General features: G+C 37.5%; 1 long non-coding RNA gene across 2 annotated transcripts in view; it reads right to left on the bottom strand.

Annotated features, from left to right (window-relative positions):
• LOC141386151 (uncharacterized) overlaps positions 1–25,817 on the bottom strand; it is a 304,298-nt gene that overhangs the window by 41,520 nt on the left and 236,961 nt on the right. Inside the window, exon 6 of one of the 2 annotated variants that reach the window (XR_012407492.1) lies at positions 23,368–25,707. The exons of the other annotated variant lie outside the window; for it this stretch is intronic. This is a non-coding gene — a long non-coding RNA (uncharacterized lncRNA). Of the gene's footprint in view, positions 1–23,367; positions 25,708–25,817 lie in introns of those variants that run through there. 2 annotated transcript variants of the gene reach the window in all.

Here is a 25,817-nt window from a genome sequence, read left to right as displayed (position 1 = left end):
AAAAATGTTTTTCTTATTTAGATTTTTCGTCTTGTTTCAAGTCCAAATATCTAAAAATTCTTGAATCAAGGAGCATTTTCTAGACAAGCAAAACATATTATCTTGTTTTGAGAAATAATATGCTAATATTAAGTGAGCTTTTCCCCTAAACAAGCTAAATAATCTGCCAATGGGGTGAGCAAAATTTTCTTATTTTTCCTTTTGACGTAAGATTATTTTGCTTACTCCATTGGCAGATTATTTTGCTTGTTTTAAGGAAAAACTCACTTAATATTAGCATATTATTTCTCAAAACAAGATTATATGTTTTGCTTGTCTAGAAAATTCTTCTTGATTTGAGAGTTTTTAGGTATTTGGATTCGAAACAAGACATAAAATCTAAGTAAGAAAAGCCTTTTTTGCAGTGTATAATTAATTATTATAACTCTGTTAATAATGTTTATAATCATCCTTTGAATGTATCTATAGAGACACAACAAACATTTTACTGCATTAAATTGAAAATACTTATAGCTATATTTGCCAAACCAAGCTCATTCTGGAAACGTAGCGCCGCTGACGTTTCTGGAGACCGCAATTTACGTGGCCTGAGGTACGTAAGGCCGCGTTTAGTTTTTTTCGAGCGAACGCTGCGGGGCGGTGTGGCGCCGCTCCGCTCCTCCTCTTTGCGCTCGCCGTCTGACGGCTCGCCTCCAAGCGGAGGGCTTTCCCGATGCAACCAGTTTGTCTGCTCAGCTCACAGCGTTGCGTCGGCGTAGCGGAGGCCCCGGAGGACGACGACCGGGAACGAGTCCGGGGAACAGCGGTTCCAGAAATCAGGTAAGATAAAAAACAGAATCCGAAAAATAAGGGCAAGAACGCGAAGCGATCCGAAAACGCGGTCGAAATCGAAGACGAGGGCTTTTGCTTTTTTTTTTCTGGACGGCTTTTGCAAACCATCGCTTGAGTTTAGGGAAGGAGGAGGGGGAGGTGGAACAGGAGGGCGGCCAGCTTTTCGCGCGAGAACAGCGTGGGCGCAAACGGCGCGCGCTCCAGAGAGGTGCCCGAGACGCAAAAAAGCGCGAACAGCGGCCTCTCGCAGATCCGCGAAAACAAAAACCGCTCGAATACGTACCTCCCAGGACGTATCTCGCGGTCAGCAGAAAAGTCCGCGGGGCTACGTTTCCACAATGAACCCAGGTTGATATTTGCATGTGTGCTGTCAAACTAATGAAGATCTTATCTTAGTTTGCTGATGTTTTTTTTTTTTTGTAAATGCATGTGTTTTCTCAAATTGCACCATGTTATTCTCTCTCGGCCATCGTAGAATATATACACTCTAAAATTTACAGTAATTTTTCACCACGCAGTTTTAAAATACAGTAACATATACTGCATAACAGCCCTGCAGTAAAATACAGTAAAATTATCTTAAAAGAAGCAAAATAGTCTGCAAATGGGGTGAACAAAACAATCTTGAAATGATAATTTTACTTGGGTAAAGTCTTGATCGGATACGCAGCCGGCAAGAAGTGCGATATGCACATCAATGTAGCAGCATCCTTTTATGACTAAATAACAATCATTCATATTTTTGCAGTGCTGTGACGGTTGGGTTTAGGCTTGGGGTGGTAGTTGGCATTAAAAATATTATAAAATATTTTATATATATTATAAAACTACTATGTATTGGGTAATTTAATAGATAACATAACTAATACTCAGTACAACTACTGTCTGTGGCTGAGCTGAGCTAGCTGAAAGGGTGTCTGGTCTGTCCTCTGCACCGGGTTTCATGCAGCCGCTGGGATTGGATTTTATATATTAATAGTCGGCGATCCAGGGGTGTTTGCACCAAAAAGCTGAGGACCGGAGGAAGGGGGTGGGAGTTTTCCGGCAGAAGATACAACATGCGAGATGGATCTGAAATACCGGCGACTCCCGGAAAAACAGGAGTGTTGGCAGATGTTTATGGGTGTTTCCCAGTGATAAGTTGCAGCTGGAAGGGCATCAGCTGTGCACAACATGTGCTGGATAAGTTGACGGTTCATTCCCCTGTGGCAATCCCTGATTAATAAAGGTACTAAGCCGAAAAGAAAATAAATGAATGAACTCACTTTATTTTTGACATATTATTTTAGCTTTAAGGATGGCTCAGTGATTAGTCACAGCAAGAAGGTTGCTGGTTCGAGCCCTGGCTGGGTCAGTTGTCGTTTCTGTGTGCAGTTTGCGGTTTCCCAAACAATCTAAACACATGCACTATAGGGGAATTGACTGTAGTGTTTTAGTGTGTGTGTGTGTGTTTCCCAGTACTGGGTTGCAGCTAGAAAGGGCATCCCCTGTGTAAAATATGCCGGAATAGTTAGCGGTTCATTTCGCTGTGGCAACCTTTAATAAATAGGGGACTAAGCTGAAAGAAAATGAATCAGTTTTAATTTTGACAAGACATTTTTACTTGTCTGAATAAAAGCTTCTTGATTAAATTTTTTTAATATATTTAGACTAGAAACAAGACAAAGACCCTAAGCAGGATTGTGTTTTTTAGTTGTTTGTTTGTTTTTGCAGTGTATGGGCCTAATTTCCTCCCATTGAAAGCCTCTCAGACCTGGAGTGAATGTGTGTTAAAGTTTGTCACACTGTCTCCTGAAGCTCTGCGGGATAAAATCAATGAGCGCTATGATTGGTTGCAGCTCGGGGCCGATGTCAGATTATTACCAATAAAGAGAATTAGATCAAATGATTTCTGACTTTGAGATTTATCTTTGGTCCGATCACAGATAAAGTCATCAGTGGGATTGCTGTTGATTAATAAAGGGGCATATTTGGTGGCGTTGCTCCTAAGTGCCTCGCCAACGATCTGCTTTATTACTCCGTCAAAAACCACTGATTTCATTTCCAAATGACTATTGAGTGAAGGTCTCTGCGGAGCGAGCGCACGGCTCCATCAGTTATACCTGTCTGCACGCGCATCCACACACACACATCCATCTACACATGCTTCACACGCTCCATACTCTCTCTCTCTGTGTGTGTGTGTGTGTGTGTGTGTGAGTGTTTGTGCGCCTGTCTGTATATGTGTTTGTGCATCTGTGTGTGTTTGCGTGCGTTTGTATCTATTTATGTCTGTGTGACGTGTATTTGTATATGTATTTGTCTGTTTGTGTGCCTGTCTGTATATGTGTTTGAGTGTGCCTTTGTTTGTATGTGTGTGTCTGTGTAGAAATCTTTAAGGTAAAAATTCTGACTTCTAGCTCAATAAACTCCTAATTAGCTGATTAATAATAGTTATTATTATTATCCATATAATAATAATAATAATAATAATAATAATAATAATAATAATAATAATAATTATTATTATTATTATTATTATTATTGTTAGGTTCAGGGTTTGATGAAGAATACAGAATAAGATCATATAGAAGTTTATAAGTATTACTGAACAGCCAACATCTGAATAACAGGCAATGAACAAGTAGTAAACAGTGAGAATTGTTTTTTCAAGAGTTCACACTTATTCATTGCTTGATATAACTTTCAGATTTGGCATACTGTCCCGGGAGAGAACCCTGAGCTCAGAGATATTGAGCCCAGGGCTCCTGCCTGGTCATATTGCATGATGGGGTTCGAGATCAGGTAGGTCTCGAGAGCTCCCCTTGGTCAAGGAGAAAGGGGGGAGATGGGGTGAATGGGGTTTCTTCAATACAAAGATAAATAAAGTAGGCTGAATGGCCTTATTTATTGGAGGCTAGAATTCATCTGATTGGTCTAGCAATGACTATTTACAAATTTACAACTTTATTTAAATTAAAGTGTTTTTTTTTTGTATTTTTTTGTCATTTTGTCTTTTCATTAGTTGTGTGGTACATATATACCACTGCAAGACTCATTCTGAATATGTACCCCTGTATACATTTTTGGAGAGAGCCAAATACCTCCCAGGAGATGTGTTTATATATATATATATATTATCTCGAATCCACCAGGGGCCACTGTGTACACTTTCTGAGACCTCAAATTTGCCATTCGCACCTGCTGTTCTCGCATAAGTCCACCAGAGGCTACTGTCAACTGATTGACTGACCCACCCTCCTCCTTCCCTAAACCAAACAGGTTGCATTTAAACAAGCACAGACTGACCCGTCGACCCACTTCCCCAAACCAACCAATAGTGTTTTCAAGAGCACCGACTGACCACTGCCCACCCTCTTTCCTAAACCCAACCAATAGTGTTTTAAAAAGCACAGATTGATCTGCCCACTGCCTTCCCTAAACCCAACCAATAGTGTTTTAAAAAGCACAGATTAACCCGCCCACCCCCTTCTCTAAACCCAACCAATAGTGTTTTGAAAAGCATCGATTGACCCGCTTACCCCCTTTCCCTAAACCCAACCAATAGTGTTTTAGAAAGCATCGATGACCCGCCCACCCCCTTCCCTAAATCCAACCAATAGTGTTTTAGAAAGCATCGATGACCCGCCCACCCCCTTCCCTAAACCCTACCAATTGACTCACCCAGCCCCTTCCCTAAACCCAACCAATAGTGTTTTCAAAGCACCGACTGACCTTCCCACCCCCTTCCCTAAATCCAACCAATAGTGTCTTCAAAGCACCGTCTGACCCACCCACCCCCTTCTCTAAACCCAACCAATAGTGTTTTCAAAGCACCGATTCACCCTCCAACCCCCTTCCCTAAACGCAACCAATAGTGTCTTCAAAGGAACTGACTGACCCGCCCACCGCCTTCCCTAAACCCAACCAATAGTGTCTTCAAAAGCACTGACTGACCCGCCCACCCCCTTCCCTAAACCCAACCAATAGTGTTTTAAAAAGCACAGATTAACCCGCCCACCCCCTTCTCTAAACCCAACCAATAGTGTTTTAGAAAGCATCGATGACCCGCCCACCCCCTTCCCTAAACCCTACCAATTGACTCACCCAGCCCCTTCCCTAAACCCAACCAATAGTGTTTTCAAAGCACCGACTGACCTTCCCACCCCCTTCCCTAAATCCAACCAATAGTGTCTTCAAAGCACTGTCTGACCCACCCACCCCCTTCTCTAAACCAAACCAATAGTGTTTTCAAAGCACCGACTGACCTTCCCACCCCCTTCCCTAAATCCAACCAATAGTGTCTTCAAAGCACCGTCTGACCCACCCACCCCCTTCTCTAAACCCAACCAATAGTGTTTTCAAAGCACCGATTTACCCTCCAACCCCCTTCCCTAAACCCAACCAATAGTGTCTTCAAAAGCACTGACTGACCCGCCCACCCCCTTCCCTAAACCCAACCAATAGTGTCTTCAAAAGCACTGACTGACCCGCCCACCCCCTTCCCTAAACCCAACCAATAATGTTTTAAAAAGAACCAATTGACCCGCCCACCCCCTTCCATAAACCCAACAGACTGTGTTTTCAATAGCAATGCATAAAAAGAAAAGCCCTCGCCTTAGTTTGACCTCAATTTCAGATTTTACCACATTCTCACCCTGTTTTTTTTACTGGTTTATTTTATGTTTTGCCTTTTATTTTCGTTTAACCTGCTTATTTATTTTTGTTTTACCTGGTCAACTCCTCTCTGTGCCTCAAGTCCACTGTATGCAGTGAGCCACTGGACTGACTAGTAGCAGCGGTAAAGCCATCCACATGAAGGTAAGCGGTCAACTGTTAAGAGCGAAAAGTACTAGCGTCATCCACCACCGTGTCATTCATTATAAAACTGAAATGCAGACATACGTACCTCTGGCTACATAATTCATGATCTCCAGAAATGTATACAGGGCTACGTTTTCAGCATGAGCCTGTGTTGATAAATACAGTCTATAAACTGTGTGTGTGTTCTGTGTTTGTCTTGAAGATCTTCATTTGCATGTCCTCGTTTCTCCGTGGTTTGTTATAAGGCACAGAAAAAGAAAAAAAAATGAACGTTTTCTCCTCAAACACAACTAATTAGAGTCAGACAGACGCCCGAGCCCCGCGTGACTCGGCCTGGATGTAAATTGTAGACATTTCTGTCGTCGTTTCATCAGAAAGCTCTCTAATTAAAGTGCAACTTATAGACGTCTTGTTTAAGTGTGTTAAAAGATGAGCGAAGGGTCTGATTCCTGGAGTGGAAACTCTGTTGACGGCGCTGTTTGCGGAAAGTGTCATTTTAACCTTCTGGACTGAAATAATTGGGAGGAGGAGAAAAAAAAAAAAAGTTTGCTTTTGTGGCCTTGGTGTGGAGTAAAACAGTATGATCTGATGATGAGCTGCAGTCATTACCTGCTCTGGACGGCCCCTACGGAGAGCACTTTTAACCACTATCTCCAAGGCCTAATTAGAAATACGGTCCTCCTTTTGTGGTAATGCACACCTAGAGCTGCTCAAATCAGCTCGTGCATGTTAAAAAGCGTCTCACTTTGTCACGACCTTTAGCTGAATTACAGAGATGAGCATAAATGGCGTGGCGACACCCGCGCAATGGTAAGAGATTATTCTGGAAAGGCTATTTTCTGCCGCTCAGCGTGAGCCCAGTAAACATTACAATCCATCAGAGAGAACCGGCAGAAAAAAAAAAGAGGGTTTGTTTTCACACTTAAAGGAGAGTGTTCTTAACTTAATCACCACCTTGTTTCGCTACATTTGCATATATTTGCATATTAATTGGACTACAGATTAAAATTGGTTTTGTAATTTTAATTAAGTGTCCACAAAGGTATATGATTAGAACTGTTTAAAATACAGGCTGACGGAGCAGGAGAGATTCCCGTCCTCTTTCTCGTGGAGGTGGATTACTTTCAGGGAAGGCCTGTTTTATGATGCTTATTTTTAATCTTTAGTAGATTATGCAGCTAAAGTGGCTGGGTGGGTGCGAGAGGGAGGAGCGGCCGGGCTATCAAAATCGTTTTTTTTTTCTTTCTCAGCGCTCGTTTGCCGTCGTGTTGATTTGCCGTTCTCCACAAAAGTCCTTTGTAGCATTTCCTGATTGCAAATTAAGAGGCCGGCTCTAAGTATAAAGAAGAGAATTTTGATTTAGTGCGTAAGTAAGCAAATTATGCAAATGTGTTTATAAGTGCGGTAAAGCATTGAGGAATAAACAGCCGAGCTGTCCTTGCCGCTTTACCTTGAGAAACCTTCATCTGCTGAAGAAATCGCAATGTGACTTTTGGGCTTTTGAGTTCATGGCTGCGAGCTTGAGCTCATTTACATGCTTGTGCATAAAAGCGTTAATGTGCATGTGTGTGTGTGTGTGTGTGTGTGTGTCTGTGTGCATTTAAAAATGTAATGTGCAGCTGTTAGCATGTATGTGCATGCACTACAAAAAAAAAAAAAAAAGTTTCTTGCTAAGAGTTGTTGTCTTGTTTCTAGTCCAAATATCTACAAATTCTTAAATCAAGAAGCATTTTCTAGTCGAGCACAAAACATTGTCCTGTTTTCAGAAACAATGAGTTAAAATTGAGTGAGTTTTCCCTTAAAACAAGCAAAATAATCTCATAATGGATAAGCAAAATAAGCTTAAGTCAAAAGAAATTAATATCAAGCTCTGCCTAAACAAATGAGTTTAATAAAGTGCATTGCTGTTCTTTCACTACAGAATAAAATGACAGAAGAGCAAAGAGATATGACACAGTCCATAAACATGCATTAAACACCTATATTCAGCATCCCACACTGTAAAAAAAGAAATGTTTTTATTATTGAGTTTTTATCTTGTTTCTAGTCCAAATATCTACAAATTCTTAAATCAAGAAGCATTTTTTGGACAAGCACAAAATATTGTCCTGTTTTCAGAAATAATGAGTTAAAATTGAGTGAGTTTTCCCCTTAAAACAAGCAAAAAAATCTCATAATGGATAAGCAAAATAAGCTTACGTCAAGAGGAATCAATATCAAACTTCGCATAAACAGATGAGTTTAATAAAGTGCATTGCTGTTCTTTCAATACAGAATAAAATGACAGAAGAGCAAAAAGATATGACACAGTGCATAAACGTGCATTAAACACCTATATTCAGCATCCCACACTGTAAAAAAAAAAAAAAAAAAAAAAAAAAAAAATATATATATATATATATATATATATATATATATATATATATATATATATATATTTTTTTTTTTTTTTTTTCTAAGTATTTGTCTTGTTTCTAGTACAAATATCTCAAAATTCTCAAATCAAGAAGCATTTTCTGGACAAGCACAAAATATTGTCTTGTTTTAAGAATTAATGAGTTAAAATTAAATAATAAGCAAAATAATCTGCTAATGGAGAAAGTAAAATAATCTTGTTTTTCCTTTCGACATTTCGGATTATTTAATTTACACCATTGGCAGATTATTTTGCTTGTTTTAAGGAAAAACCCACTTAATTTTGACTCATTATTTTCTGTCTGGAAAATGCTTCTTGATTTATTTTTTTATATGATTGGACTAAAAACAAAACCAAAACTTTTTTGCCAGTGGGGTAAACAAAATAATCTTGTTTTTCCTTTCAACATAAGATTATTTTGTTGACCCCATTGGCAGATTATTTTGCTTGTTTTAAGGAAAAACTTGCTTAATTTTTGTGTATTATTTTTTAAAACAAGCTTACAACAATGCTTCTTGATTTAAGAATCTTTAGATATTTGGATTAGAAACAAGACAAAAAATCTAAGTAGGAAAAGCATTTTTGCAGTGTTGTTTAGTTCAATTCCCATGCAAAAGCCCTTATTAAACGATGAATTGTTATTGTCATATGTCTAATAATAAATTTTGAGTTATTCTACTCAATTGTGCACATATGTTTTTCATATGTGCATTTTCTAAAATTATACACATCTTGGCATTTTAATTAAACATTTTTTAATGCAATATTGCAAAACAAGTAAATGTAAACAAGTAATGGTTGTTGTTTTTTTTTTTCAGTATCTTCTTTTTCGTTGTTGTTCACCAAAAGACAGAAATTCATGAAAGTTTAGAAGCACTTGAGTGTGAGTAAATGATGCTGAAGTGTTCATTGTGGGGTGAACTGTCCCTTTAAGTCATCAGTTTCCAGAAGCTATAGGAAACACATGGCAAACCCAAACATGCTCTTTTCGGGACAGCGAGACCCTGTTACAGTACCTTCAGCCAAAGTTTTAAACCTTCAAAGACTAGAGGAGTCCTTCATGTTCGCCGGCCTGAACTCTTCTCCAATGTCAGAAGCTCAATTTTCTGATGCAATTACACTAAAGGCAGACAATCACGCCGCAGCTTTTGGACGAAACACAATATTACTGCAGCGTGTCTTTGGTGTGGTCAGACGAGCTTGCAGAGAAGACATTTGGAAACATTTTTCTCATAAAACACTTAGCTATTTAAGAGATAGGATCGAGTTTCTGAACACAGATTTCACCTCAAGGAAAACACATCATGGAAACGCTTGTGATTTACTCTACTGTATGTCTGTGTACAGTACGCTTCTCTCTGTCTACAGCTCTCTATATGACATGATGCAAATGGAAAGCACTGCAAAAATGCTTAGACTTTTTGTGTTCTTTATTGTCCAAATATCTACAGTTCTTAAAACAGTTTTGTTTCTTTTTTAGAATTAAAAAATTCTAAAATATTTTTTTTCCTTGAGGCAAACAAACAAAATAAATAAATAAATAAATAAACAAATAAATAATGATGCAAGCTAAATAAGTGTTTTTTTTTTTTTTTAAATCAAAAACACGATTTGCACATGGGCAGCTATACGCTTTTGCATATCAGAATTATTAGCCCCCTTAGAATTTTTTTCTTCTTTTTAAAATATTTTCCAAATTATTTTTAACAGAGCAAAGTAATTTTTTACAGTATGTCTGATAATATTTTTTTACTTTTTTGTTTAATTTTGGCTAGAATAAAAGCAGTTTTTTTTTTCTGGGCGGGTCAATCGATAAAATCGGTTGGGTTTAGAGGAGGGGGAGGGTGGGTCAGCCGATTGGCCGGTCGCCCAGTCAATCATTCAGTCAGTCAGACAGCGGCCTCTAGTGGGTTTACGCGAAAACAGCGCGGGCATGAACGGCACTCGCGAGAGAAATTTAAGATACGGAAAAGCGCAAACAGCGGCCTCTCGTGGATCCTCACGGGAAATATTTCGTGGTCTCCAGAAACGTCGACGGGACTACGTTTCCAGAATGAGCCTGGGTTGTGAATTGAATAGCGATGGTAATGGATTTTTCAGTCTGTCTGTTTGTAAGAAATCTGAATGTTTTCTATTTTTCCTTAAATAAATAAACAAATCTAGAAAAACATCATACATTCTCCTATAACTGAACTTGTAATTCATAGCAATGCCATCTCACAGCAATTTGTATGAATTTGTTCAGTCATTTTAATAGGATTTGCTTATCTCCTAATGATGGTTTGGTTTAGGGGCGGGGTTTGGGGCCACTCCTCCTTTAAAAAAACCCTGAAAACTGCATAAATTAGCAACTAAACTGACAATAGTCACGTTTCACGATCGGGCTGAAATTCCAGGCATGAACTTATATGTCATGTATGTAATTTGCATATAATATCCCATTTCTATTTATCTATACACCGTAAATAATGATATGACGAAACGTCACGACAACTAATGTTTTTATGTTACTTTAACATAATTTAAGAAGTTAATCAGATTTAAACTCAACTAGTTTTTAGCTATACAAAGTTAACATAATATCTTGAGTCAGTTTGACTGATTCAAGTTGACATTACTAGAGAAGTTAATTTGATTTAACAAAAATGTTCAGTCATTCGTTTTCTTTCGACTTTCTTCAGGTCACCACAGCGGAATGAACCGCCAACTATTCCAGCATATGTTTTTTGCAGCGAATGACCTTCCAGCCGCAACCCAGTACTTGGAAACACCCATACACACTCATTCACACTCACACACACACATAGCCGGGACTCGAACCAGCAACCTTCTTGCTGTGAGGCCACAGTGCTAACCACTGAGCCACCGTGCCGCCCTCAACAAAAATATTTGAGGCAGCAATGATTTTGTACAGTGTGTAGTAATGATGGTGATGATTTTTTCAGTCTGTCTGTTGGGAAGAAACCCGAATGTTTTCTATTTTTCCTCAGATTGTGTCTTCTTGAGTTACTAAGCGGTCCTAATAGGTCCAACCTGTGCTTTCGTGAGATGAACGTCTCTCTTTCTCCTGCTGGGCTGAGAATAAAGTGAAGTTTGGTGTCAGCGGCTCTTCAAATCGGCTTTTTGTTGGAGCGAGCTTCACTCTCTTCTCTCTAATTGAGCAAAGCGGAGGATGTCAGGATCACTGTTGTGCTTCTCCACCATCAACATTCTGTCTCATTAAAACTCCTTCCAGCCGCAGACGGATGGAGGAAACCAGGAGATGCGTCCACTGTCTGAAATAACTCCGGGAGATGAACTGAAGCCGGACAGTTTGCTCTCTGTATGTCCTTATGGGGCTTTTATAATAATCACAGCCATGAGATGTGTGTTAGCATTAGTTAGCGTGAGCTAACACTGAATAAAGCATCTATAAAGCTCAGATCAGGTTCATCTCTGTGTTTTACGTTCAGCTGCATCGTTGGAATCTGTTCATTTTATTAAAGAGATTAATGTTAACGTGAATGAACAATAACATTAAGGATTTTTAATATCAGAAATGATATGTAATGTGTATTTATATAGCGCATTTATTGTGTATGGCTATACACCCAAAGCACTTCACAATCATGTAGGGGGGTCTCTCCACACCACCACCAGTGTGCAGCATCCACTTGGATGATGCGATGGCAGCCACAGGACAACGGCGCCAGTGCGCTCACCACACACCAGCTATTGGTGGAATGGAGCTAGAGCTAAATGATAGATAAATAAATTAAGGTTTTTAATAGATTTGTATTTAAATGACAATGTTTTTTTCAAGCCAGGCTCATTCTGATTACGTACCCCTGTATACATTTCTGGAGAGTCCCAAAGATGTCCTAGGAGGTACATTTTTTTTGCAGTTTTTGTTTTCGTGAATCCACCAGAGAGTGCTGTGTAGCTTCATCAGACCTCAAAGTTCTCTCACGAGTGTCATTCACACCTGCTGTTCTCACGTAAATCCACCAGAGGCTCTGTTGACCGACTGACTGACTGACTGACTGACCAACTGACCGACTCACTCACCCTCTTTCTTCCCTAAACCCAACTGATAGTGTTTTCAAAAGCAATCCAGAAAAAGAAAAGCCCTCACGGCCGTGTGATTTTTACCACAATTTCAGATTTACCACACTCTCACACTGTGTGGAGTAAAGGGTAAAGAGGCTGTAGGAGTTCTGATATTGCAGAATATCGCACGGCTATCAGCCAATCAGATTTGAGAACCAGACAGAACTGTTGTAATATATATATATATATATATATATATATATATATATATATATATATATATATATATATATATATATATATATATATATATATATATATATATATTTTTTTTTACCTCTTGGTTTTGTCCATATCTGACCTAACGATAAACAATCCAGCATTTATACTTATTCATTTGTTCATTTTCTTTACAGCTAAGTCCCTTTTTTAATCTAGGGTCACCACAGCGGAATGAACTATTCCAGCATATGCTTTAGGCAGCGGATGCTCTTCCAACTGCAACCCAACACTGGGAAACATCCATGGGCACTCATTTACACACTTTCACTACAGCCAATATTAGCTTACACAATTCCCCTATAGCGCATGTGTTTGGACTTATGGGGGAAACCGGAGCATCTGGAGGAAACCCAACATGCAAACTCCACACAGAAATGCCAACTGACCCAGCCGAGGCTCGAACCAGCGACCTTCTTGCTGTTAGGCGATCGTGCTATCTACTGTGCCACCGTAACACATTTATATGCATATGTTTTAATAATTTTTTTTGTTAGTAAATAAGGTTGTGTATTAAAGGTAATGATGTGGTAAATAATATTAGTTTTCTTGCACAGACGTGAGGATCTGCATGCATGGATTTGTGTTGCATGCATATTTTTATTTTTTAGATTCTCAAAGTCACATAGTAGCCCTAGAGCTGCATTATAAGATCGCCAAAAAATCTTTAATATTCATCTCGAAATATAAAAGTCACCTATGTCTTGGACGACCTGTGAATGAGTAAATTAGCAGCTAATTCTCCTAGCTAAGATTTGGGTGAAACTCTGTCTCCGTAATATCATTAAGCAAGCCTCCTCGGAGTGTCCGCGGCAGACTAACACGCTCCTCGCTGGAGATTTCCCCTGTTCCTGCATGACTGATTCTCCTCCTGAATGTCAGACCAGAGTGTAAAACATCTTCTGGAGCTTCTGCAGCGATTAACCCCAAACACACTGATCTGAGAGCTGACAGACGCCGGGTCACTGTGCGTGTCTATTAGGCTTGTGTAAGGTCGGTGTAAGATTCTGACGTAGGATAACCTTGAATATAAATATGGTATCGCAGAAGCTGTTATGGTTAGTGCTCTGAAATACGTTTGAGTAAATAAACAACTGTTTTTCCTGCATTGAACACAATATATTTTATTTTAGGAAACATTTGAAGTACTTCAGAACAGTAAACATCTCAGGCTAAATCATTCAAACGAATCATGTCTTCATTATTAAAGCAAAAGTCTATAGCGTGGTATGATGTTGGTTTGTAAGAGATTTGACTTTTTAGATGTTTCCCAATGGGCAGCACGGTGGCTCAGTGGTTAGCACAGTGGTTTCACAGCGAGAAGGTCACTGGTTTGAGTCTCGGCTGTGCCAGTTAATGTTTCTGTGTGGAGTTTGCATGTTCTCCCCATGTTGGCATGGGTTTCCTCCGGGTGCTCCAAATTACCCCATAGTCCAAACACTTGGAAAATATGCTGGAATAGTTGGCGGTTCATTCTACTGTGGTGACCCTTTGATAAGAAAAAAAAAAGGCAGTATTTCACTGTAACCCCTGGCCTTCTTTTTGCCATCAGCGGAGACTGACAGATGCAGGATTATCTCATCTTGGTACACTTTTGTAGCGTTTTTATACATTTTTGTGAAGTCGAAGGCGATATCTTCATCTAATAGTTTGTCGGCATGACACTGACCAACATTACTTGCATTACTGACCAAACTCGGAGCACTTCTTACCTACATTAGCTCTCTTTGCCACTGGTCCTTTACCACTGTTGTTTTCACATCTGTAAATTTCACATATGAAGCGTGCTTACTGAGAGGCGGGATCACGTTAGCTGTAATTAGGCGATATAGGAGAATCCGTAGTCCTTACTTTTATAAGGATTACATAATAAGAGATTATTTGTTTTCAACTTGAGTTGGTTAATGCAAAAGTAGACCTATTAAGGTCTACTAAATCATCCTCTTTGTTGAATATTTGCTGAGTCTCCTTTCATTTTAGTGACGTGTTTTTCTGACCACATTCTGCACGCGTCTTCATACGCTTGTGATAACAATGCCTGGTGGGCGTGGTCGCATTAAAACTAATGAGATTAGACTGAGAAACTAGACATAGCGTTGATTTCATACTGATTACTTTATCAAGCAATGTTTGTTTTCAACATGCATATCTGCACTTAAAAGTAGACACTTCAAGCTGTCTAGAAATACACGTCTCATCTGTGTGTTTAGTTTTCGCAGAGTTTCAGCGCATTTCACTGACGCGCTTCTAAAAGCAGTTCACGGACAGAGAATGCCTACACTGTTTGTTTTCCTTATTTTGCAAAAGCACACAGGTTTGTTGTTGTCGTGAGTGTACACAACAGAAAGTAGACACATAACTGATTCGATTGATGTATTGATCTTATCTGTACCATCAAAACTGAAAGTGTAATTTAAGTTCATTTCAGCAGTTTGACGACACCACAGGTCAAAACGCGTATACACGATCTTCGACCCCAGAGGGCTAAAGAGACTAAGCCGAAAGAAAATGAATGAATAAATTAAAAATATACTGCAGAAAAAATTGAGTGGTTTTAAAACCTTGACTTATGGTAAACCTTGACACCAGTTATCACCCCATGTCTACACTGTAAAAAAAATGTCAAAAAAGTCAAGACAACAATTTTTTTTTTTTTAAATGAGCCTATTTTAATAAGCTAATCAGGTTTCAACTACATTATTTTAAGTTATACAAAGTTTAACTTATTATGTTTAGTTTGTGTTATTGATGTAAGTTGAGATGACTAGAAAAGTTGATTTGATTGAACAACAACAACAAAAAAAAGCAGCAATAATTATTTTACAGAGCAGTTTTTAAAAGTTACACAAAGTTTAGCTCAATATTTTTAGCTAGTGTCAAGCTGTGGTCACACCACTTTTGGCCCCATAAACTTCCATTCATACAACTGCGAATGCGGCAGATGGGAAACGCACGCTCGTGCAACAAGTTTTGCAGTTCACTGCATTGAAAAAGTTAGAGCTTGGTGACCTGCGCAATTGCATCACGTGATTGCAAGAGACCAATAGAAGATCCAACCTGACCTGTTTAATCCCGCCCCTTTTTGCAGCTCTGTTCGACAGAATTTCACATCCTCAAACTCTGATGTGATGGGAGTTTGCATGTTCTCCCTGTTTCCTCCGGGTGCTCCGGTTTCCCCCACAGTCCAAACACATGTGGTACAGGTGAATTGGGTAGACTAAATTGTCCGTAGTGTATGAGTGTGTGTGTGAATGTGTGTGTGGATGTTTCCCAGAGATGGGTTGCGGCTGGAAGGGCATCCACTGCATAAAAAAACTTGCTGGATAAGTTGGTGGTTCATTCCGCTGTGGCGACCCCAGATTAATAAAGGGACTACGCCGACAAGAAAATGAATGAATGAATGAATGTAGTTTCTGATGGCAGGTGATGGATAATTCTGCACTTCTTGCTCCGCTATTATCATAAATAAAACACTCCATAAGCTCAATATTGACCGCCAGCTTTATAGTTTCTCTAAAAAATCTAATTAAAATACTCATGTACAAAAAAAAAAAACACACATAAAAACTTACATAATGAAGCATAAACTGTATGACAGACATTTTTGCAGTTTTAAAACCTTGACTTTTCCAAACCGCGGTGGCTGGTTATCGACTCATGCCTAGTGTCTGTAGGTGGCAGGTGATGGATATTTCACCACTTTATGCTCAGCTATTATCATAAATAAAACGCTCCATAAGCTCAACCTTTTGCTCACTAATGGAATTTGTCAACATGAAAGAGCGGTATTCTCCATCCAGCCGTCCGGTGCCAAATCCAGCGGCGTCTCCTGCCAGCGGCTCACGTTAACACCGGCAGCTCAGGGAATCGCACGCCGTAATGAAATTACCTCCGCGCAAACAAATAAGGTCAGAGACTCAAGGAGACGCGCATTAGAAACCGGTTCTGCTAATTAAACGCCAGGTTCATCAGCAAAAGCCAACTCAGGCACTTTGGAAAAATGTGCTTCAGCCTAGACACTAACTGCAAACTGCTGTACACACCGTAAGGGATAGTTCACTCCAAAATTAAAATGCAAAAACAGAAACCTCATTAAAACGGACTTAAAAACTCGTGCCTTCATTTGGTGGGAATGACTTTCAATATTCTGCACTGCAAATAAAAATATTACTGAGGGTTTTTGTCTTGTTTCTAGTCCAAATATCTACAAACTCTTAAATCAAGAAGCTTTTTATAGACGAGCAAAAACTATTGTATTGTTTTAAAAAATAATAAGCCAAAATCAAGTGTTTTCCTTAAAACAAGCTAAATAATCTGCCAATGGGGCGAGCAAAATAATCTTATTTTTCCTTCTGAGATTAGTTACTTATCCCATTGGCAGATTATTTTGCATCACTGTCAATTTTTGTAAATGACACAGTATTTAACTGCAATATAAACTGTATTTTTCTGCGGGGCAGTTATGCAGTATGTTGCTGTATTTTAAAGTTGCTTTGCAATAATTACTGTATATTTTACAGTAAAGATATACATGTAAATACATATACAGCAGGATAAACAGTGCAGTAAATGAGCAATATCACCTGAGTAGCCTTAGCGTCCCACCAGTGCTGATATACAGTCATATGGCACTGCTGAGAGTGTGATATTGCGTTTATACAACAGTTTGACGGCACAATTGTGTATATAAATAAGAAAATCACGGCAAGTCTAAAAACCCTTTTGTGAGAGGAACTACTTTCTTCCGCAGTAGGTAGTGCTGTCACCTCACACCAAGAAGGTCGCTGGTCCGAGCCTCAGCTAGGTCAGTTGGCATTTCTGTGTGGAGTTTGCATGTTCTCCCTGCATTTGCATGGGATTCCTCTAGGAGCTCCGGTTTCCCCCACAAGTCCAAAGACATGCGGTACAGGTGAATTGGGTAAAAGTGTACGCAGTATATGTGTGTTCCCCAGTGATGGGTTGCAGCTGGAAGGATATAAGTTGGTGGTTCATTCCACTGTGGCGAACCCAGATTAATAAAGGGACTAAGCCGAAAAGAAAATTAATGAATGAATAAATGGTAATTAAAGATACCTCTTAATGAAAACTCTTCCAAAGATTTTATTATAAGGTGTTTTTGTTATGTTTTAATCATATAATTAAATTATATAAAATTATAAGTACATATAATTAAAATATAATGTTGTCTGCATGTATTAAAATATTCACAAGTTCAGGTCAGATGAGAAAATGTAAGTTATTTCTTATTATTAACATTGATTTTTTGCCATCGTTCAGCCACTTATAACCTCCTTCTGAATTGTGAAGCAGTTGTTTGTTGATGTTTTCTGTGTACTAATAATTGTACATGATGTTTCACAGTATATTTACCTTCAAATAAAACGAAAGAATCTCAGTCTCAAACCTGAACTGCAGGCCTGTGAAGACTAGATCTGGATAACGCTTTGAGCAGCAGCAGTTTTGTGCGCTGAATTTCACGTGTTTTAACGCTGGTAATTGTTTTAATGTGAATCTCATGCCCTGAGTCTCTCCATCCCAAACTGCAGTTTAACCGCAACCTTATCAGACGCAATTAGTTTTACCTTTGCATTACGTTCAGCTGCATGTTATTACCTCGTCTGCCGTGGCCGCTCTTTCATAATTATTGACCATGACTTATTGTAATGAGTTTATTTAAGCCGAATTCAGAAGAAGGTGGAATTACAGCCGTGAAGCCCGAGGCGCTCATGCTTTCACACAGTGGAATAAAAGACGGAGATTTTTTTTTTTCTCCCCTCACGTCTATATCTAACCGTCCTCTCCACGTCAGCTCATGTGGACAGAATAAATGCTTTGTCAGCAGAAACACTTGTTTTTTTCTGCTTTTGTGTTATTACACGCCTGACATTCAGCAAGAAGACAAAGTCCCGCAGCGAGGGGTATCAATAAATCTGACAGACCACCTATGCTCCGCGATAACAGCCTCTGAGGGACACAAATCATATTTCATCAAACACAAACACTGATCTGCTCCACATCCACATCAACTCCGCGTGCTTTCGGCTTTCCGCAATAAAACATCAGTCTTGCGGCCTTTATCCGTCCAGAAGTTCAGGTTCTGTCATTATTCACTGGCGCTATACCAACCTGAGTGACTTTCTGTCTTCAGAGAGTCTCAAGACTCAGATTTGTGAGGGGTGTTGGGGTGATAGATTATAATTATTGTGAGTTATGTAATTAGATTACTTTTTTTTTTTCAACTAAAGTATTGGATTATAAGTATTGCGAGATGTGTAATCAGATTAACTTTTCAAGTACTGTGAGTGGTAAAGTAATGAATACAAGTAACATGAGTTAAGTAATCAGATTACTTTTTTCAACTAAATAGTAAAATACTGGATTACTTTTTTTTAGGAAAAAGGAGTGGATTACAGGTGACACAAATAAAGTAATCAGATTACTTTTTCAAGTAAATAGTAAAGTACCAGATTTCAAGTATCATCATGAGTTATGTAATCAGATTACTTTTTCAAGAACATAGTAAAGTACCGGATTGCAAGTATCATGAGCTATGTAATCAGATTACTTTTTTAAGTACATAGTAAAGTACTGGATTACAAGTATCATAAGTTATGTAATCAGATTACTTTTTCAAGAACATAGTAAAGTACCAGATTGCAAGTATCATGAGCTATGTAATCAGATTACTTTTTTAAGTACATAGTAAAGTACTGGATTACAAGTATCATGAGTTATGTAATCAGATTACTTTTTCAAGAACATAGTAAAGTACCGGATAACAAGTATCATGAGTTATGTAATCAGATTACTTTTTCAAATACATAGTAAAGTACCTGATTTCAAGTATCATGAGTTATGTAATCAGATCACTTTTTCAAGTACATAGTAAAGTACCTGATTTCAAGTATCATGAGTTGTGTAATCAGATTACTTTTTCAAGTACATAGTAAAGTACCTGATTTCAAGTATCATGAGCTATGTAATCAGATTACTTTTTCAAGTACATAGTAAAGTACCGGATTGAAAGTATCATGAGTTGTGTAATCAGATTACTTTTTCAAGTACATAGTAAAGTACTGGATTACAAGTATCATGAGTTATGTAATCAGATTACTTTTTCAAGTACATAGTAAAGTACCGGATTTCAAGTATCATGAGTTATGTAATCAGATTACTTTTTAAAGTACGTAGTAAAGTAATGGATTACATGTGACACTAATTAAGTAATCTGATTATTTTTTTCAAGTAAATAGTAAAGTAATGGATTACAAGTAGCATGAATTATGTAATCAGATTACTTTTTAAGTACGTAGTAAAGTACCAGATTACAAGTATCATGACTTATGTAACCAGATTAACTTTTCAAGTATGTATTAAAGTACCAGATTGCAAGTATCATGAGTTATGTAATCAAATTACTTATTTCACGCACATAGTAAAGTACTGGATTGCAATTATCATGAGTTATGTAATCAGATTACTTTTTCAAGTACGTAGTAAAGTAATGGATTACAGGTGACACAAATTAAGTAATCAGATTACTTTTTCAACTAAATTGTAAAGTACTGGATAACAAGTAACTTGAGTTAAGCAATCAGATTACTTTTGTCAAGGAAATAGTAATGGATTAAGGATTACAATTATCGTGAGTTATGTAATCAGATTACTCATTTTCAAGTAGCAAGATGCTGGATTACAAGTAGCACGAGTAATCAGAGAACTTTTTCATGTCAGTAGTAAAGTAATGAATTATGGATTACAAGTAAGTTGTGAAATCTGATTATTTTTATTAAGTAGGTTAATAAAAAAACTGAAATGCAAACTCATATTATTCATTGCTGAAGATTATTGAACTTTCTTTTCACGCATCCTATTTATTTTCATGCACGCTTGTAGTTTTCATGCAAATTTGTAGTTGTTTTATTGAATATCGAAGTTTTAAAATGAAATAAAATAAACTCAGGTGTTTGATACTGGTTTTCCCACCATTCTTTGCATTTTCACTGTTTTCCAGTTGTATTTACACAGATTTATAAAAAATAAATTTAACAGTCTTTGCTGTTAAATTAAATATGTGAAAAGATTTTCAGTTTAAAAAACTTGTAAAATTATTCCTTGTTTTATTTTATAGTTTGGATTATAAATGCAAGTGATATGAGTTATATGTGAAAGACTGAACAGCTGAAACACTGTGAATCACTCAGACCCGAGGGTTAACATCATACAGCGGTCATTTATAGAACGTTGTTAATTTATATATAACACGTGTGTGTGAAGTGTGTATGAGTGCTGAGCTGGGATTGTTTGGTCAGGATTGTGATGATGGCTCAGGTCTGTGTGTTTACGGTCAGCACTGAGCAGCTTTGAATCACAGCGAGTTTCTCCTCAAACTCTGACACTAATGACACATAAACGGCTCGCAGACCATCATCTTATGGGATAAGTGTGTGTGATTGTGTGTGTGTGTGTGTGTGGTTTTTGAGATTTATTGAGTGCAGAGCTTTTCCTTCACTCTCGAAAATAAAGGTGCTTTGATTATTCTAGGGTTCAGCAGAAATCAAGAACCTTTTTTTCACAGTTTGAGGTTCGTGCTTTGTGTTTCTCCAACGCAATCTCACAGCAATTCAGAACTTTTTAAAGTTGTACAATTTCGTAGGTTTTGAGGTTCTTGAGCTGCTTGGTGTTTTTTATAATGCAATCCCACAGCAATTCCTATTTTAAATTTTTTATTTCATACAATCTCGTTTACTTTCTGGTTCTTGAGTTGCTTTGGGTTCCTCAAGGACAAACTCACTATAATTTGTGCGTTTTTTGATTTCGTAAATTTACGATTGTAATTACGTCAATGCAATAACAGAGGAATTCATAACTTTTTTGATTCCATACAATTTGCTTTGCTTTGAGGTTCTTGAATTGCTTTGTGTTTCCCCAACACAACTCACAACAATTCGTAACTTTTTCAGTTACATATAATTTGCTTCGCCTTGAGGTTTTCCAGTTGCTTTGTGTTTCTCCAATGCAATAACACAGAAATTCTTTTTTTTTTTTTTTTATTCATGCAATTCCATACAATTTCATTTACTTTAAGGTTAATTGTTCTGTGTTTCCCTAACGCAATCTCACAGCAATTCCTAACTTTCTTTATTTCGTACAATTTCGTGTACTTTGCAGTTCTTGAGTTGCTTTGTGTTTCTCAAATACACCATACAATTTTTTTTACTCTGGATTTCATACAATTCTGTTTGCTTTGAGGTTGTTCAGTTGCTTCATGTTTCTCCAACACAATCTCATGGCAATACGTAACTTTTTTTAATATCGTACAACTTTGTTTACTTTAAGGTTCTTGAGTTGCTTTGTGTTTCTTCAATGTAATCTGTCAGCAATTTGTAACTTTTCTAATTTCGTACAGTTTTGTTTGCTTTGAGGTTCTTGACTTGCTTTGTGTTTTTCTAACGCAATAATACAGCAGTTCGATTTTTTTTCAATTCATACAATTCAATAAAATGTAGCTTCGCTTTGAGGTTATTGAATTGCTTTGTGTTTCTCCAACACAATTACAACAAAACATTTTGGAACTTTTTGTATTTCGCACAATTTTATTTGCAATTAAGTTCTTGAGTTGCTTTGTGTTTTTTTCAGAGTAATCGCATAACATCTCGTAACTTTTTTGATTCCATACAATTTGCTTCGCTTTGAGCTTTAGGGTTTATTTCCAGCAGCTAGGGTGCCGGAAATAAACCGTAAAATAACGGCCATTAAATAAAAGAAATTTACTGTAAAATAACAGGCTGAATTACAAAACTTTACCAGAAATTTTAAATTTTAGGAAATTTCTGTAATTTAATGTCCGTTATTTTACAGTAAATTTCTGTAATTTAATTGCTATTATTTCACAATTTATTTCCAGCACCCCAGATTTTTTTTTACAGTGCATATTATATGATTACAATTCATTACTCTTTTTGATTTCTTACCTTTTTTTCTTCTTTGCTTTGTGTTTCTCCAGTGCAATCTCACAGCAATTCATAACCATTTTTTTATTTCTTAACTTTATTTGATTACACTTTATTTTGATGGTCTGTTTGTTGAATTTAAGTTACATTGCATCTACATGCCAACTTATTCTCATTAAATTATAAGTAGACTGTTAGGTAGGGGTTATCGTTGGGGTTAGTGTAAGTTGACATGTACTTGCAAAGTTTTTTTATAGTCAGTTAATGTCTGTTGAATGTCTGTATCAACAGATAAGCAGGCAGTCTACTAATACTCAAATGGACCATCACAATAAAGTATTACCTTTTATTTTAGTATGATTTGCTCAACTACCAAATGACGATTAAAGATTTTAAAAATCATAGTTTTTCATACAAATTAAATCACACAGATTTGTATAAATTAGCCAGTTTTCTGCCAATATGTAGAGTAGTTGTGTTTCTAGTTTCTTTGGTCAGCAGCAGTGCTTTTGTTTATGGCTCTAAATATTTAGGTCAGAATTTATTTTTGACAAAAATAGAAAAGTACAAAATTATTTAATAAACTCAATGATAATAATAATAATAATAATAATAATAATAATAATAATAATAATATATATATATATATATATATATATATATATATATATATATATATATATATATATATATATATATATATATATATATATATATATATAAGGAAAACTTAATTAGCAGATTTAAAATAATTCTTTCATTACAGAATTCATTCTTACATTCTTGGGCAGAAATAAGTGAATAGTTTAAATATCAGAAGTTTAAGGCTTATTGATTGATTGATTGATTGATTGATTGAGGCACACACCCACTCTATTCTACCTGAAGTCTTTATATCATCCGTTTCACTGTTCACTTATGTGTTTATGTCTGAGACTGAAAGCATTACGCTCCTCATTTTATGAGAGAAACACTCAGAGACTCATAGGTGGGTGGCTTTGTTAATGAACGTGGAGCTCCCTCCTAACAAGAAAATCCATTTCCATCACACAAACTGACATAAAATATCATCCTTTTATTTCCCCCCCCCCAAAAAAAATTACATTATAAAATATTTAACCTCAGAATAACCACGTAAGCCGCGCAGAAATATATGGCCGTCCCAGGTATCCATAAAGAGGGAATATTCAAATGAGGGCCACATTAGAATATTAAATCTTGATTTATTTATGCGAGTGCCATTAGGGGTTATCATCTGGATCAGCAAACAATTTTTCAAGGGTTGGGATTTTTTATGTAGTAGCAGACACATTTAGCACCTCGCCACATCCGCGCCGTGTTCGTCGGCCGATAAAAAAGGCAGCCGATGTCATAATGCAAATCCCTTATGGGAAAATACCTGCGCGATCCCTGCATATAAATGATCCGGCATTGTACCTCTCTCACCTTATTACCGAATTACGGAGCGCCGCGCGACTGGGAGAAAGGTGATGATGGATTCTTTGTGGATGACACGGAAAAGCATTATGAAGCCTCCGTTTGTCAGGCCAACATTAAGGGCTAATTTTGAAAATCTAGCGTGCAGTCAATTTCCTCCGGCCCGGGGGTGAAAGGTAGCGCGCTGACAGGAGGGCTAATTTCACCCTCCTTATTTACCTCTATGCATCATTTCTGAGCGTGCATCTGACACCCCGACGCCCGCTTTAAAAATGACACCAGACGCCCGGATATTAACCGCGACACGCTAGAAGAAAAGGTAAACCTGGCAAATCGATCATTTTAATAACAGCAAGCAAGGTTAATGCAGTTTACCTTACACAGGAGGGGCCACGAAACGCACGTTTCTTTAAAGCGACACGGCACACATGGCTGCTCTGATGGCTGTTTGTTGTGTCGCACGCGGCAGGAAAAAAAAAAATCAAAGTCTTAATGCTATTGTGTGCCCGTAACCATCTGTCAAAGCCACACGGAGATGAGAGCGAGATTACACAGAATAAACAGGAATGGCGGAGTGTCGGCGAGACCCCGGGGCCAAAAGACAAGACAGAGGATTGAAGAGAGAGAGAGAGAAAAGGCTTCATGAAGGACATCAATGCCATTGTGATGCAGCGTTTGTAGCGGATGACAATCTAACACACACACACACACACACACACACACACACTGATGATGATGATGATGAGATGAGCACATGCATTGCTAAAAATGCTTATCTTACGTAGAGTTTTTGTCTTGTTTCTAGTCCAAATATCTAAATATTCTTAAATCAAGGAGCATTTCATAGACAGGAAAACAATATCGTCTGGTTTTAAGAAATAATGCATCAAAATTAAATAAGTTTTTACTAAAAACAAGGAAATAATCTGCCATATAATGTTAAAGTGATCATCATATATAAGTACACCGCTGCAAATCTCTCATTTAAATTAATAATTTCTATAGGAAGCTTTACATTATTATATTTGTGCATATACAGTTGAAGTCAGGATTATTCGCCCCCATCGAATTGTTTTCTTTTTTTAAAAATATTTCCCGAATGATGTTGCACAGATTCAGGAAATGTTCACTGTATGTCTGATAATATTTATTCTTCTGGAGAAAGTCTTATTTGTTTTATTTCGGCTTGAATAAAAGCAGTTTTTAATTTTTTAAACATCATTTTAGGGACAAAATTATTAGCAGCTTTAAGCTGTATTTTTTCTAGATAACCTACAGAACAGACCATCGTTATACAATGACTTGCCTAATTACCCTAACCTGCCTAGTAAACCTAATTACCCTAGTAAAGCCTTTAAATGTCACTTTAAGCTGTATAGAAGTGTCTTGAAGAATATCTAGTCTAATATTATTTACTGTCATCAAGGCAAAGATAAAATAAATCAGTTATTAGAGATGAGTTGTTAAAACTATTATGATTAGAAATGTGCTAAGGAAATCTGCTCTCCATTAAACAGAAATTGGTGAAAAAATAAACAAGTGGTCTAATAATTCAGGGGGGCTAATAAATCTGCCTGCAACTGTATATAATAACTTATATCTGATTGTAGCTTTAACTTATTCTAATTGTAGTGCAATAATACTGCTTTGAAACAATAGCTATTGTAAAATACGCTAAACAAATAATTGATTTGATCCAAATCCTGAAGATTTGCATTGCAGATTCGCACTGTGCAGTATCGATGCTGAAACCATATATCATGCAGGCCTTGCTCCTGTAGAACCAATGTTATTTAAATGCACCAACTCTCACACAGTCCAGATCAGTTTCTTGGATGTACTTAGGCAGTTTTACAAGGGTAAAGTGATGGACAGGATGGAGGAGAGGTGAGCTGATCTTGAGGAACAGGAGCAGGGAGAGCAAGTGTTTGACTGATGGAGATTTAGATCAAACATGACCTGAAAAAGCAGAGAGACGAGAAACGCTTCAGTCTGACAGCAGCAGAGCAGAAGACAGGGCACACGCTGTCCCTCACACACTCACATATACAATATACTCCCAAAACACA

Source organism: Danio rerio, chromosome 6 (genome assembly GCF_049306965.1).
Source record: "Danio rerio strain Tuebingen ecotype United States chromosome 6, GRCz12tu, whole genome shotgun sequence".
NCBI lineage: Eukaryota > Metazoa > Chordata > Actinopteri > Cypriniformes > Danionidae > Danio > Danio rerio.
Note: the sequence above shows the minus strand (reverse complement) of the source record. Positions and strands in the feature narration are given on the sequence as shown.